Source organism: Bombus huntii, chromosome 10 (genome assembly GCF_024542735.1).
Source record: "Bombus huntii isolate Logan2020A chromosome 10, iyBomHunt1.1, whole genome shotgun sequence".
NCBI classification, from domain to species: Eukaryota; Metazoa; Arthropoda; class Insecta; order Hymenoptera; family Apidae; genus Bombus; species Bombus huntii.
The window spans coordinates 12,976,995-12,990,561 of NC_066247.1; the positions used below are offsets into that span (position 1 = coordinate 12,976,995).

Sequence of the window (13,567 nt, forward strand, 5' to 3'; positions counted from 1 at the left end):
TGCCACATATTGGTAAAGGTATAATCAAAAGTATATTACACGAGTCATTGAATAGTATAGCGTGTAATCAGCATGATTGTGTTATTTTCGATGGTCAATATCGTTAACGAAGCGTTGTAAGCGCTCGATTCAGAGGCAGCGGACCTTGATGGACCCTAAATAGCCCGCTGTCCTTCGTTGCATTTCGATATTCGATCTCGTTTCGTTTCCCAGTTATTAAACTGGCTTATTTAATCGAGCGGAAGAGACAGAAATAGAAGGAGAGAGAAATCGAGCAAGGAGGAAGGAAAAAAGGAGGAAAAAATAAAAGAACAAAGGCCGGCGATGGACTGTGCAATTAATGTGAAACGTATCGTCGTAAAATTGGAAAACTAATTGTATAGACTGTCGCTAAGGATCCTTATGAAAGTCTAACGAACGTTTAGTCATTGGACGAACGAGGAAAACCAACCGCCGACAGCGCGATGTTACGACAATGATCCCGTGGCCTTAATTAATGCCCTGCTGATGCTCAATCTAATCGACTCGTCAGCGCCACGCGACATCATTTACATTGTACTTAATTATGCTGATGGATACGCAGTTGAATATTTTTAATGTTTCGAGAAACCACGTTTCCTTTCTCTTTTCTGATTTTGTTGTCGCAAGTCTTTAATTTACCAGATTTCACGATTAGTGTGAGGAAAGGAAACTTCTCTTTTATTTTATTAACTTATGCTACTGCTTATCTGCAGTCCTTGAATTTTTATTTCTTAATCTCGCTGTTGTTTTAGCATAGAAAGAAACATTAATTAATAAAAAAAACAGCAACGAAAGATTAATTAGCTCGGCTAACTCAAGTAATTTAGCCGATCTCGTGTATCTAACCTTTCTATTTACGTACAGCCTTAAGTTGTCGTGTCAAATTGAAGCAATTATCCACAGTACAGAATAATATTCATAGCAGTGGAGTTTTAACGGTGCAGTCGTCCTCGCGATGACATCGTCGATGGACTGATTCACTTAAAACACGCTATCATTGACCAAATGTTTTTTCCACAGCATTAAATCATCATCGATCGAAGGTACAGAAACGAGGATCGATTAATCGTGTAATTACAATTAATTGGATCAAGACCTCCACGAAGTAAACATCATTTGCGTCTGATAGTCACGCGGAAGAGTGACTTGAAATTTCCAGGCCATGCAGAAGGCGAGCAGGGACACCTTGTACTCTAATTTCATACGACAGCAAGGTACTCTATATGTCTCGACTTTAAATGCAAACTTCGGATTTCAAACGATCTAATTAGTCGAGAATTGGAGATCGCTCGGAATAATATTCTCGTAAGTTCTCCTTAAACACTCGTTCATCTTTCATCGATGCAAAAATCGAATCAAGTTTTCAACTTTGATTTCGAATTAAACCAACTTGCGGAGGTCCATTCACTGTACGAATGTTCGAATCGAAAAAAAGTGATGTGGAATGGATTTAAGATCGAAAATACAACTGAACCTCTACCGGCCATGAACTGTACTGGCTCTGCTGGTCCTTGATCCGTCAAATTCGTCTCGTTGTAATTTATAGAAACGTTCGCTCGTGTTCCGGAACCGTGACGCGTCACGTCCAGTACTTGTACATGAATAAACCTTCTGTACCAGTTACGAATAGTACGATGAATCAGAAACGGCAACACCTTCGTATTTGCGTCAGGAAATGCAGAAAAAATAAAGTATTTCGTAGAATTTCGAATGTACGATCAGGTTATACTTACTTTCATAACTAGTTCAAAAAATTGGATGACTATTATTACCCTCTTGAAGTGCCTGTCAATAAAGATTAATTACAAGACACATTACGCTTCACCGAATTATCGAATTTAGCTTGAAACGTCCTTCTTTCCATAATGTACCATAGTGTACGTAGACGTACCATAATGTTCTTGTTAATCAGCAGATAAATTACATAAAGGAACATATTTACAGAGATAATATCCATTTACATCTATAACCATAACTAAATTATGAACAAATTTCTAATTTTACCTACTGAATGTAATAAAATGCTGAAGCGTATAGTGCTCGGACCATAAAAAAATAATCTTAGCATCATCTTTGAACTGTTGCATTCTATTTTCGTTAGTTTACGTTGGTTACGCAATTTATTGCAGAAACTAAATTGTTATAGATCCTTGGAATCTTAAGTATGTAGGTGTACAGACAGTTTCGCACAGGTCTCTCTTATCTTAACGGATCAAGACGCGACATTAAGTTCGCGAAATTCACCGACTTCTCGTATAGTAACCGGAAGTGACCGTTTCGTGGGCATCCGTTGCAGACGAATTCAGCTCATGGACATTCGATGCGCGTGACGCAGCGAGTAAATTGCCGGTCTGTTACTCGGAAGGCGGTGCAACCCACCGAAGACGCAATTAGCAATACGAATGCACCTTTTATGAGGTCGCCGCGTTGCCTTCGCGCGACGGGCTCGTTAGTCCATTTTTCCTTTTCCTTCGTGCCTCTTCCAGGGAAGCTTTCGGTCTCCTTAACCTTCAACGCAGACTTTTTTCATCTACTATAATGATTTTACTGCGACAACAGATCTCATTGGAATATTCATTGCTTCCTCCTTTCAAGACTAGCAGACTTCGTGCAGGAAAGATTAACAGAAAATAACATACATTTGAAGAAGAATGGAAGATGGAAAAGTGAGAGATCGAGAAAATTGGATATTAGATTTAGTATACCTATAGTTATATTTAGATTATCCTGGACTGAAGCTCGACTTTTCGTTCGCTACAATAATTTTATTGCAATAAGAAGCCTTGTAGGAATACCGACTGCTGTCTTCTTTCGAAAAGAAAAAGCCTTGCATGAAATTATCAAAAAAATAATAATTCACCAAAGGTGAAAAAACGAAGGATTAATACAATTCGATACTGGATTTACCGGTTATATTTAAATTATTCTGCAAGCTTAGATATTATACATGATGGAATTTTATTACTCGGAGAGTTGGAACACGAGGGAGCTGGTCCTGGCGCAAGGACGTCGTTCCAGTGTAACAAACTAATTTCCTACTCGTTAGTCGCTCGGAACGACATCGAGAAAAAACTGCTTCGTATCCAGAAGCAACGATACTAGATATTGAATAGAAAATAGAAATTTTTAAGCACCTAAGATAAACAGAATGTAAATGGCACATATTCAGATCTTCCGAATACAACTAAAGGAACAAAAACTAAAGTAAAGTAAAAAAATAAAGTAAAGTAAAGTAAAAAAATAAAGTAAAGTAAAAAAATAAAGATCTGTTCCACCCTCTGAAAGACTCTGAATATTATAACTACGTAAATACTTTACTTTAAATATTTTGTACATTGCTATACATTAAGCGCATTTCTTAGATTTCTTTAAATACATTAACACTCACAGTTTACTACTGAAGAATATTACTTTTAAATAATAACATCGACTAAGAGCCCACGGGTAGGTCGAGTTAGCTACAATCTAAATTGAGTTAACCTGATTCTCAGCTGTTATACGACCGTGTTTTCATACCGTACGAAACACGTGCATCCACAGTAACCCATTGACTTTCTAAGCAACCAGATTCTCGATCTTTATCCGTAAATCAAACGAAGAATCCATGGGTGTTCTGTTGAACAAACATGATCTTCCCGAGGTCTATAGAACATATCAATGAAAAATAGTTCGCAAATTTTCATCAGACGAGGAAGGTTTATGGCATACAAATTGCGGAACAAGCCGTAAAGGACGGTGAAAAATGACGCGGCTTAATTTACTATAAGCATTAAATCAAAGTCCACTTTGGAAAGGGAGCTATCTCGTTGAGTTTATTTGATTTATCGTACGAGCCTTTTAATTCCCACATATAATATATTACAAACTTGCATGCATAGTGTAGGAAATTTTCATCAATTACGAATATGTTGCCTTTATATTATTTCGTTTTCTTTGATTACAATATTTTACGATTTACTGTATTTTGACATTTTTTAATTGTTTTCGTAATAAATATGAAATAAAACTTTCGCAAGAACGTTATTAAAGAACTAGTAATAGCCCACAACTGAAAACGAAAATAGAATATTGCAATAACAAAAACGGCCAAAGCGTTACACGCTGACGCTTCGTATTGCAGAAACTTTTACACGTCGAGTCGTTCCGGTCGATGAAATAATCTGCTCGAGAAAATTGAGAGACTAACGCAGTCGTCAAAAATTTGCGTAACCGCAAATTCCATTAGGTATGTGTTCTAACTTTGATTGAACCATTGCGAAATGCACACGCAGATCGTTGCAATAAAAGCCTACGAGCGATTATCTGCAATTTCGCCTTCGTCTAATGAATACCCTGTCAGAACCAACGACTTCACGGCTTCGTTTAATCGATTTGCGGTATGGATGCAATTGTAATAGAAATTTACATAAACGGCGCGAAGTTGAATTGCGAGTACTTTCAAAATGGCAATGTAGATGCTTTGAAAGTAGCAACACGAATGCTGGTATTTAGTTAGTAAGCGCTGGTAAAGCAGATGCCTCTCTTAACTTGAATATTTCTTTATGTTTTGAAGGTAAAGAAGAACTATAATTCATTTCCAACGTTACTGATTCGGCAGAGAATAAGATTTCAACGCTAACAAAAGTTAGGACTAATCGTAAACTTAGGCTACAGACTTAGGCCATCGATTAACTACAGGCATTGACTAAATATGTAGATATATACAGAAATTCTGTATCTCATCGATCCTTCGCTTGTTTTGTGACACAGATTCTGGAGTACCGACATGGAAAAAATCAGTGTTTCTTACGCCCTCTGTCATTTTCTACGGCAAGCAACCTAATAAATTAACACTAACTAATCAACAAAACTATAATCGCGATTGCAATCAATCAGCTCTTATTATTTCTTACCCGATTCATAATTGTATCATATACAGGGTGATTGGTAACTGGTGGTACAAGCGGAAAGGATGTGATTCTACGCGAAAAAAGAAGTCGAAAATATAGAAGTTTGGATGAAGTTATTTAGTTCTAGAATAGTCCATTCTTATTCATACTTTACTAAGTACCAAAAGTACTTACTATTAATTAATTAATTAATTTAAAGTGCACATGGACAGTCAGTCCATTCGTTACTCAAACAGCAGTGACCGTTGCCCATTCGCACGTGCGTGCTCGAGTAATAAACGTTCGTTCCGAGCCCATTCGCGACCGCGACCACGACCGCGAAATTCAAAAAATCGTTAAGCAAAACCAGAAGGATTTTGGGCATTTTGCAAGCGCAACTCTATTACTTAATAAAACGCGATCATTCATTGTCGCAACGCTAACTCTTAAACTGAATTCAATGGAAATTACTATTTATTATATAAAAAAGCTACTTCAAATATTATGATATTCCAACTTATAATACTATATAATTAATTAAGAACTAACATTTTTATAATCTAATTTTAAACAATATAAAGCTGGATAAATTCTTATACGTATAATTCTCAAAGAAGATCTAAGAATTCATAATAAAAATTGCAAAAGACAATCGCGATATCATAATTCGCAACTCTAAAGCAAGCACGATTATCATTTTATCGCAACTCTAATTCAAACCGTAATCATTCTCTCGCGACACTAATAAAAAATATCGCGATTTGTCCAATGGGATGATGAGACGGTATATACATCGGCCAAAGAAAAAAAATACTACTACTACTACTACAAATACTAAAAGCGAGCATAGTGACAAAGTAGTAACAAGAATGACTTCCATGCTGTGGATGATCCAGAGGATGGGGAGTCATTGGTAGTTGCCCTCTTCTATGGCAGTTTGCCGGGCCTCTTCGGCTTATAGCCTCTTCATTCTTTGGGTGCAATGCCCGCTGAAACTTAAATCTAAGCTCGTCTTTATAATCGCAAACAAAAATAAGACTTATAATGGTAAACTAAAAATATAAACCGAGGAAGCTGATTTAAGTGCACATGGACTGACCAACGATCACTTGTTGTTGTTGAGCATGTGCGTGCTCGAGCAATATAAACGTCCGCTTCGAGCTTACTCGCGTCCGTGTCCGCGAAAAATCAATAGACAAAATCAGAGACGAGAGCATGCTCTATTCGTACCAGTTTCATCGTCGAATTTTCAAATTAGATCTCCAAAAACAGGTTGGTCACACGAAAACGCGCCTACCCGACCAGAGACTGTGCCAACCCGTCCGGCCCTACCTACTTATAATTAGCGGACACACCAGACAGTATACTACCTATCCTACCCAGCCCTATATTTAAAAAATGGTAAAACAAGCACATCAACACACTCGCTCCACGGTTCTCACACATAACATCCAGGCGCAAGAGCCTACACTAGAGAGAACGTCCCGGGACGCCTCCGACACCAGAGCTTGACATACAACATGCACACTCTAATTTACGTACCATTTGCCTGAAATCAACTGACGAAGGCTAGTGACCATTGCGCAAAACGTAATAAGACACGCCTAAAGAAATTATATCGTTAAAATAAATGTAAGTAGACTTGGAATTATGATTGTAATTGACAGAAATATTAACACAGTGGTTATACTTAGTCGTGTACGTGATATTATCGCAAATTGTGATTTTATTGATACATACATTGAATTAATATATGTCTCAACATTTTTAATATTCTAAGTTGTAGCGAATGAAAAAAACGACGCAATTCCACAGCCTAACCACACACACGTACACACACAATGTGGAATATACGTCGTGCACGATACAGTAACATATCGTCAGTCGCTGAGAAATTTTTACATTAATTATGGTCATCGTGCCCAATGTCTTTCTCCCATTCAAGTAGCACCTGGGCACGTGAATAAGATCCTGACAATGGGCACAAAAAGAGTTAAATCTGAAAATCCTGATCTAAAAATATGATTAGTTTGTCCAATTTATATTTAACGGACTAATACTCTCTGCTTTTATATTTTATTACTTAGTTTCAGATTATAATAATCCTACCTTGTTAATTTAATAAATCACTGAAATTTTAATATTACAAAAAAAGTAGCATTAATTGAAAAAAGACCAAGACTCGATAAAATGGAATAATTGTTAAAATGGTTAAATCTAAATGTATTACTAAGATAGAAATAATCTCAGGCGATCTCTTCCTCAAAGCACTTTTTCAAAAATACAGAAGTAGCGTTCAAAATTATTGCTTCGAGTCAAAAATCTGCCTAACGTGAAGTTTCTTCTTGCACATAAAACTTTACACATTCTTGCACGAAAAAAATGAATTTTAACTCATATTTTAAACTCTATCTGAAGTCAAATAAACGAATGTGACTTAATATTGTCATGAAAGAGAAAATTAAATTCAACATTATTTATTGTATCGTATATTGCCTGTATCGTCATTATCCTTGAGTGACAATTGCAGCTTTCATAGCAACGAAATCGGAGGGTAACCGATTTCTCCACTACAAAATGCTCAAACGAGATCACTTCGATATCTCTTGTTTATACTAAAATTCACTGCTTAAGATCGACTATACTTGTGTCATACAGACATATTCGTGTAGATATTTGCCTTTTCAAATATTCTCACTCAATACTAATATACATATTTACAAGTACCATGAATTTATTTTCAAATGTGTATGCTTAAATCAACTATTAAAAAACTAATTATTATAATCGCGATGTGCAAGAAGACCTATCCTAATAAATTTGAAAAAAGAATGTTACTACTCACGGGTATAAAAAATACCCGCGATTACTATGCTCGCAAAAAATTCTACGTAATACAACCAGTCATGTGTGCCGATTCGGACCTTTCATCCTACGACATGATTGAGTGACCGGAGGAACAGAAATGCATGCGACTCGCCGTTCGAAGCAGAGAACCAGAGAACGTTACCATGGATGCTCCGCTATCCCAGCGGATATCATCAGGGAAACTAATATCATGCAGGAACCGTTAAAAATCCAACGGTGGAAATAGAGGTTCTGAAAAGCCTGTTACAAAACAAAACACGATGAGTGATTGCTGATTATTTGAAAAGTTGAAGATAAAGAAAAATGGAAGTTTATTAAATTCGTAACTTTAGTAATAATAAAGATTGAAATTCTAATAAAATTCGATAAATATATAAACTAAAACTCTAATATAAAATTTTCAAATCTACACATTAAGAATTTAATGATTTCTAAAATATGTTAGACGTTTGTTTTATAATGCCATGCTGAAACATTAACAATCTTTTAATCTTAATGAAAGAACAACCTGAGAAGACCCTAACCTTCCAAATTTTCTTCTTAATCGATAGTATTCAAAGCAAAATATACAGAATAGACAATCGAAATACGATATGTGAAGATACTTACATTCTTGGCTTTTGAGCCACCGTTCAATCAGTCCCAAAGAAGACGAACAAGTTGAAGGTGTATCTGTAACAAAACATAAAATACAGTTAACATCGTTAATGAGTAATAACGAACTTGGAACTTTTGGAGCATTTATAGCTTTTTAAATTACCAATCGTTTTTATTTTCTAATTAGCAATAATTCAAACAAAATATAGAAAATTGAACAAATTGAAATACAATACGTAAAAGTATTTACGTTTTTGAGCTCCCGGGGAGGCTTTATCCTCTTGAGACTCTAATATCGAAACGAATGTTCAAAAATGTATATATATAAAAAGAAGAATAAAAGACTACATTACCGCGACCGCTTAAATTACAACCGGCGAACAAAAACTTTATTACTTTCGCGTATGATTATGCGATTGAATTTAATAAAAACTATCGTTTGAAAATATTGAAAAATACTTTTGCGTATAGCAAACATTGACTCTACAAACCCCATTGCGCGCAGTCCCAAATATTCTCTGAAAATAGAGTTGTGTAATGGCGGACTGGGGGGGGGGGGGGGGGGTGTAAAAGAAGCGAAATATCGTTTCGATATTTTTCTTCTTTTCTCTATCGAACGTTTATTTAGAAAATACTGCTATCTTCTTTACATTAAAAAAATTATTATTAAAAGATTGGAACAAGTATGAAAAATAGTTAAAAATTATGAGATATTTCTCGATATCGAACAAATGTTTACGAATACCGTGAATGCAGTGCAATCGTTTGCAAGAATTATACTGTGAATGTTCGTTACTAGAATATGAAATATACACTCCACTAATACACTATAATCGCGTGTTATAAATATTTCAAAATATTTGCAAGAATCCAAAAAAAGAATACTACAGAAACGCGCGCGAAACCTTGCTGTGAAGCATTTGAGCCTACTAGCGCGCCACCTCTATTAAAAAGATATAAGCTACGAATTTGCAAGTATATGACGTTAACTGTAGCAAATTCACATAATATAGCAAAATAATTTGAATTCGATATGTGAATGTTACCATGCCTATCGAAATAAGTTAAAACTATTTTTATTAAGATTTCTATGTTTCAAAAGCGTCTATACGAAGCTATCGTTAAATTATCAAGAATTCTATATCTCAAATCACATTGAAAAAGTAAAATAATTTGTTAGAAATTCGTTTGAAACGAGAATGATTTGGTATATTCGATCAAGAACAATGATTTATTTAATCTTATTTACTTTCGTCTTAGTATTCCAAATAATTACGAAATTATCTATTATGAAATATGTATCAAATATATTTTAAAGTGAATATAAATTGTATATCAAATGTTACCCATGCTCGAATAACAAGAATAGAATTGTTCATACACAACTATCTTATGTAGTCAAAATAAATTAAACATTACCAAATTTCCATGAAAATTCATCGGATTGATCATTAATCGTCGTTGCGTCCATATATCAATATTCCAGTTACTTCTATATTATCCCTGCCATTGATCAGTAACCTGCACAAAAAATAACTACAAGTTAAAACAAATGTATAAAATAATTAAATGAAAACAATCAAACTCAATTTTATAACGAAAGCTTACGATAAAAGCTACCGATAACAGTAACATTTAATAAATAGACGACCGAAGAAAAATTAAAACAAAAGATTTCAGAAAATCACTTAATTTCATTATCTTAATGTTCAATGAATTGTTAAATAAATGTGTATTAATTAAACGATAATAATAACGATATGTATACGATAATAAAAGGTATAATAATGAATAGTAATGAGGAAGCGACCCCACCAATAGGTTAAAATGCGTTGCAAACCTGACGCAATCCACGTTATCGATGATATCGAAGAGGCGACTAAATGACGCCTTAGTTTCGCAGAGCAACTACCAAAGTGGTGGGGGAAGGGGGGACCGGGGGACCCACGAACCGGTGGCAGGTACGCAGTTGAACGATTGTAAACAAAATAAATGTATACATCTACAAAAACATTCATCTTCTACGTAGCGCTACACAAACCTTTCCAAATTTCAAACGAAGCACACATTACGCTATATTTACATATATCTACACAATGATTACATCGATCTTTACAAACATCGTACAATAATTCGTATACTTACTGGCAGCGTTCAGTATCAAAGACACGTCTGTCTAACTCGGACCGCGAGAAAGAAAATGAAGCTGCTGACGCTGTATATACAATTTCGTGTCTTGCAAAAGGGACATATGAGTGACTGTACTAAACTGTTTAGCATTCTATTTTCGCGACACTAAACTTTTGAAGATATCGAAAAGTTATAAACTCTAACGTGACCGCAAGAAGCTTCACGCGCAAGCTTAATGGGAAAGCAAGAAGCCTGAAAAATCGCCGTGCACGAAATAACCGTAAGGTTCAGTGGAAAGCCCAAGAATTGACCGTCACTCGATTCCTGTTTCGCCATTCGAAATTTACACAAATCACGGTCGATGGCACCACCGATGATGCATCTCAGTGATCCACTGGTAATCCAGCCGTGAATCTAGCACATAGGCCTACAACGACACAGGTTGTCTTTACAAGAAAACCGATTTTTGTGGACATTCGCGGCAGGGACAATCGCAGTGCGTGTGTGATTTTGTTGTGGATACCTACGGTCGGGACAATCACGATGCCTATGTAAGTCTTTTATGAATATTAACAACACGCTTTTTTATTTATGAATTATAAAGGTAAAGGTTAGAGGAAACATTAATCCTCCCTACTCGGAAATTTCATAAGGTGGTTTTCGATATACTCTTATAGATTTCCATGAGTAAACAGGTTTAATGTTGAATCTACCATTTCTTTTGCAAAACATAAAGCGGGGTGGTTTACGTCTCCGAATATCATCTTCTTCTTTACGAAGTAAGCTGCCACCTATGTGTCGTTCGATTTGAGGATTACTGTGTGCTCCACTAATTAGGCTGACTTCTTTTCGTTCATGTAAAGAGATTTACTCGCATGCAGGAATATTGTGGCCGATTTTTAATTGCCAATATCTAAAAAACAAAGCCGCAAATGCAATTTTTTTATTTTTGATTCTCGTCTTATTTTGGCTTCAAGAATCACTCCTTAAATTTTCTGAAATCTGTAGCCGAACACTCTCTATAATATTCGTTACATTAATAATAGAAACTTGTTATATTTTTCATTATTTTAATTGTAAGAATACTAAATTTAATAATTTACCTCTTTTAAGTTTCTTTTAATTTAATTTAATTTTTTAATAATCTTTAATTCAATAATTTTCCTTCTCCGGTGTCACGTGCAGCTCCAAATCAAATTTCTTTGTGCAACAGCATGATCTCATGTAACGAATAATACCCGAACTGTGATCGATAAACGAAGGAACACTTATTTTACAGTTTCTCCAAATTTGACAAAGTTATTTTCTGATGGTAGCCGGTGATTTTTCGTGGAATATTAGAGAACTGTCATGGGTCTAAATTCTAGGGACTTTCAAAAGTACAAGCGTACAAACAATAACGTAAAACCACTAGATTCAAGATTCTGCGAGGCGTACTCTCGTTTCCTGTTGCAATACCAAGCTTACGAGTTATGGCCTCGTTAATTCTGGAACGATCACAGGACGAAAATTATTCCACCAGCGTCCTTCACGCTCACAATGGCGCTATAGTTACGCATTTAGTTCCATGCGCGGGAAAAAGTGACGACACCAATTGTCGTACGATTATTTCATAGTGAATCAAATTAATGGATATCGTAATGCAAATAAATTGATTATAAGCGTATAATTATAATAATTTGATCATTCTTATATTTTTAGTATTATGTTCGTGTTCTTGGTAGCGATTCATTTGTTATGCATACGGTAATGAAATAATTGCACACACGCACGTTTGCTCCGGGAAAACTGTTTCCATATCATCAACGGAAGAATTTCTAATTACCGCGTAATCAAAAGTCAAGGAATCGGTATCCTTGTAGCAGATGGCTTGAATAATCCACATTCAGAAACACGCTATTCTATTGTGATTTGTACGTCAGAAGTTGTACAACCTACATCGAAAACAATCTCGAATGAAGAAAGAAAGATATATGGACAGGAAGAAGTTCTATAGAATGTATTACAAATAGATTGCCTGATGTAAACCTACATTGAATTGAATTGAAAAAACACAGCTGTTTCAGTCTTCGGCGACAATGATTTTTTTAAGCAACGTGCAAACAATGACACGATAAGAAAAGGGGGCAGTAGTTGATTCAAGAGTTTTCAATGAAATTTCAGCGACTTCTTGCGTCTTCCGCTTTTTTCTTTTTTATTAAAATCGCTTTGTGAGTCAGTTTCTTATGCAATGTTTCACATTCACGATTTCGCACAGAAATCGTAAATGACGCTGCTTCCTCTCTTGTCGATTCTATCGACGATAAATAATTACTCTAATTGCATGTACTATCTTCGTATCATCGACCTTAGATCAACGATAACAATAATTATGGTGCTATTCATGACTTACATTGTAATTTCATTTTTCTAAATGTGTGTTAAAATTCATTGAAACCTGTTAATGTGATTGAAAAATTTGTTCAGGGAAGAGGATGCATAAAACAAAATGGTGAATTGAGTAAATTGCGCCGAAAGATTCAGTTTTAATTTTTTGATACTAGTTAAATTTGAACTGGTAATTGTAATAGCTCTTAATGAACATTATATCTTTTATATTTACACAAGAAATAAAAATTTCTATTATTTGGGTCATTTAGGCTTTTTCAATCGTATATTTATAACATTTGACGTTGCCTAATCGTCATAGGTCGGGCAGGAATTTCCAGTACATGTCTATGTGTGAACGACAATACGCAATCACGTTAATGACTGCGTAATAGAATTGCGAAGATGTGTCGCGTGTCCTCCATTTCCGGTTCACGCTGTTGATGCTCTTCGTAACGAAGTTGACACAAAAAAAGTCGACGTCGTGTAACGATCTTCTTTATTTATAAAATTCACTCTACGATTCCAAAGGTGGAATAAGGTAAAATAAAAGAACAGAGATATCTTTCGATATTTTTCATTAACGAGACATCAATGAGAATTGAGTCGTTAAATTTTACGTCAACCTCGTATTACGATTCAATGAATTTTTATACATACACTTTCTTTTATAGGGTACTTATAAAAAGCGAGACTAACTTCATAAATTATTATTT

The 13,567-nt window shown here is 35.2% G+C and overlaps 1 protein-coding gene and 1 long non-coding RNA gene across 3 annotated transcripts in view; one reads left to right on the forward strand and one right to left on the reverse strand.

Moving 5' to 3' along the window:
- Positions 1-6,579: 6,579 nt before the first annotated feature.
- On the reverse strand, positions 6,580-10,646 carry LOC126870407 (uncharacterized). Of its 2 annotated transcripts, none has more exons than XR_007691321.1 (4): positions 10,500-10,646; positions 9,774-9,875; positions 8,367-8,429; positions 6,580-7,997 (listed from the first exon to the last, which is right to left on the reverse strand). It is a non-coding gene; the product is annotated as an uncharacterized LOC126870407 (long non-coding RNA). The 2 variants fall into 2 exon arrangements; XR_007691322.1 differs by lacking the exon at positions 10,500-10,646 and adding an exon at positions 10,170-10,222.
- A 245-nt stretch (positions 10,647-10,891) lies between these two features.
- Positions 10,892-13,567, forward strand: part of LOC126870393 (angiotensin-converting enzyme) — a 55,125-nt gene continuing 52,449 nt past the window's right edge. Inside the window, exon 1 of the mRNA XM_050628063.1 lies at positions 10,892-11,035. The gene's annotated coding sequence lies outside the window, so the exon portion shown is untranslated. The remainder of the gene's footprint in view (positions 11,036-13,567) is intronic.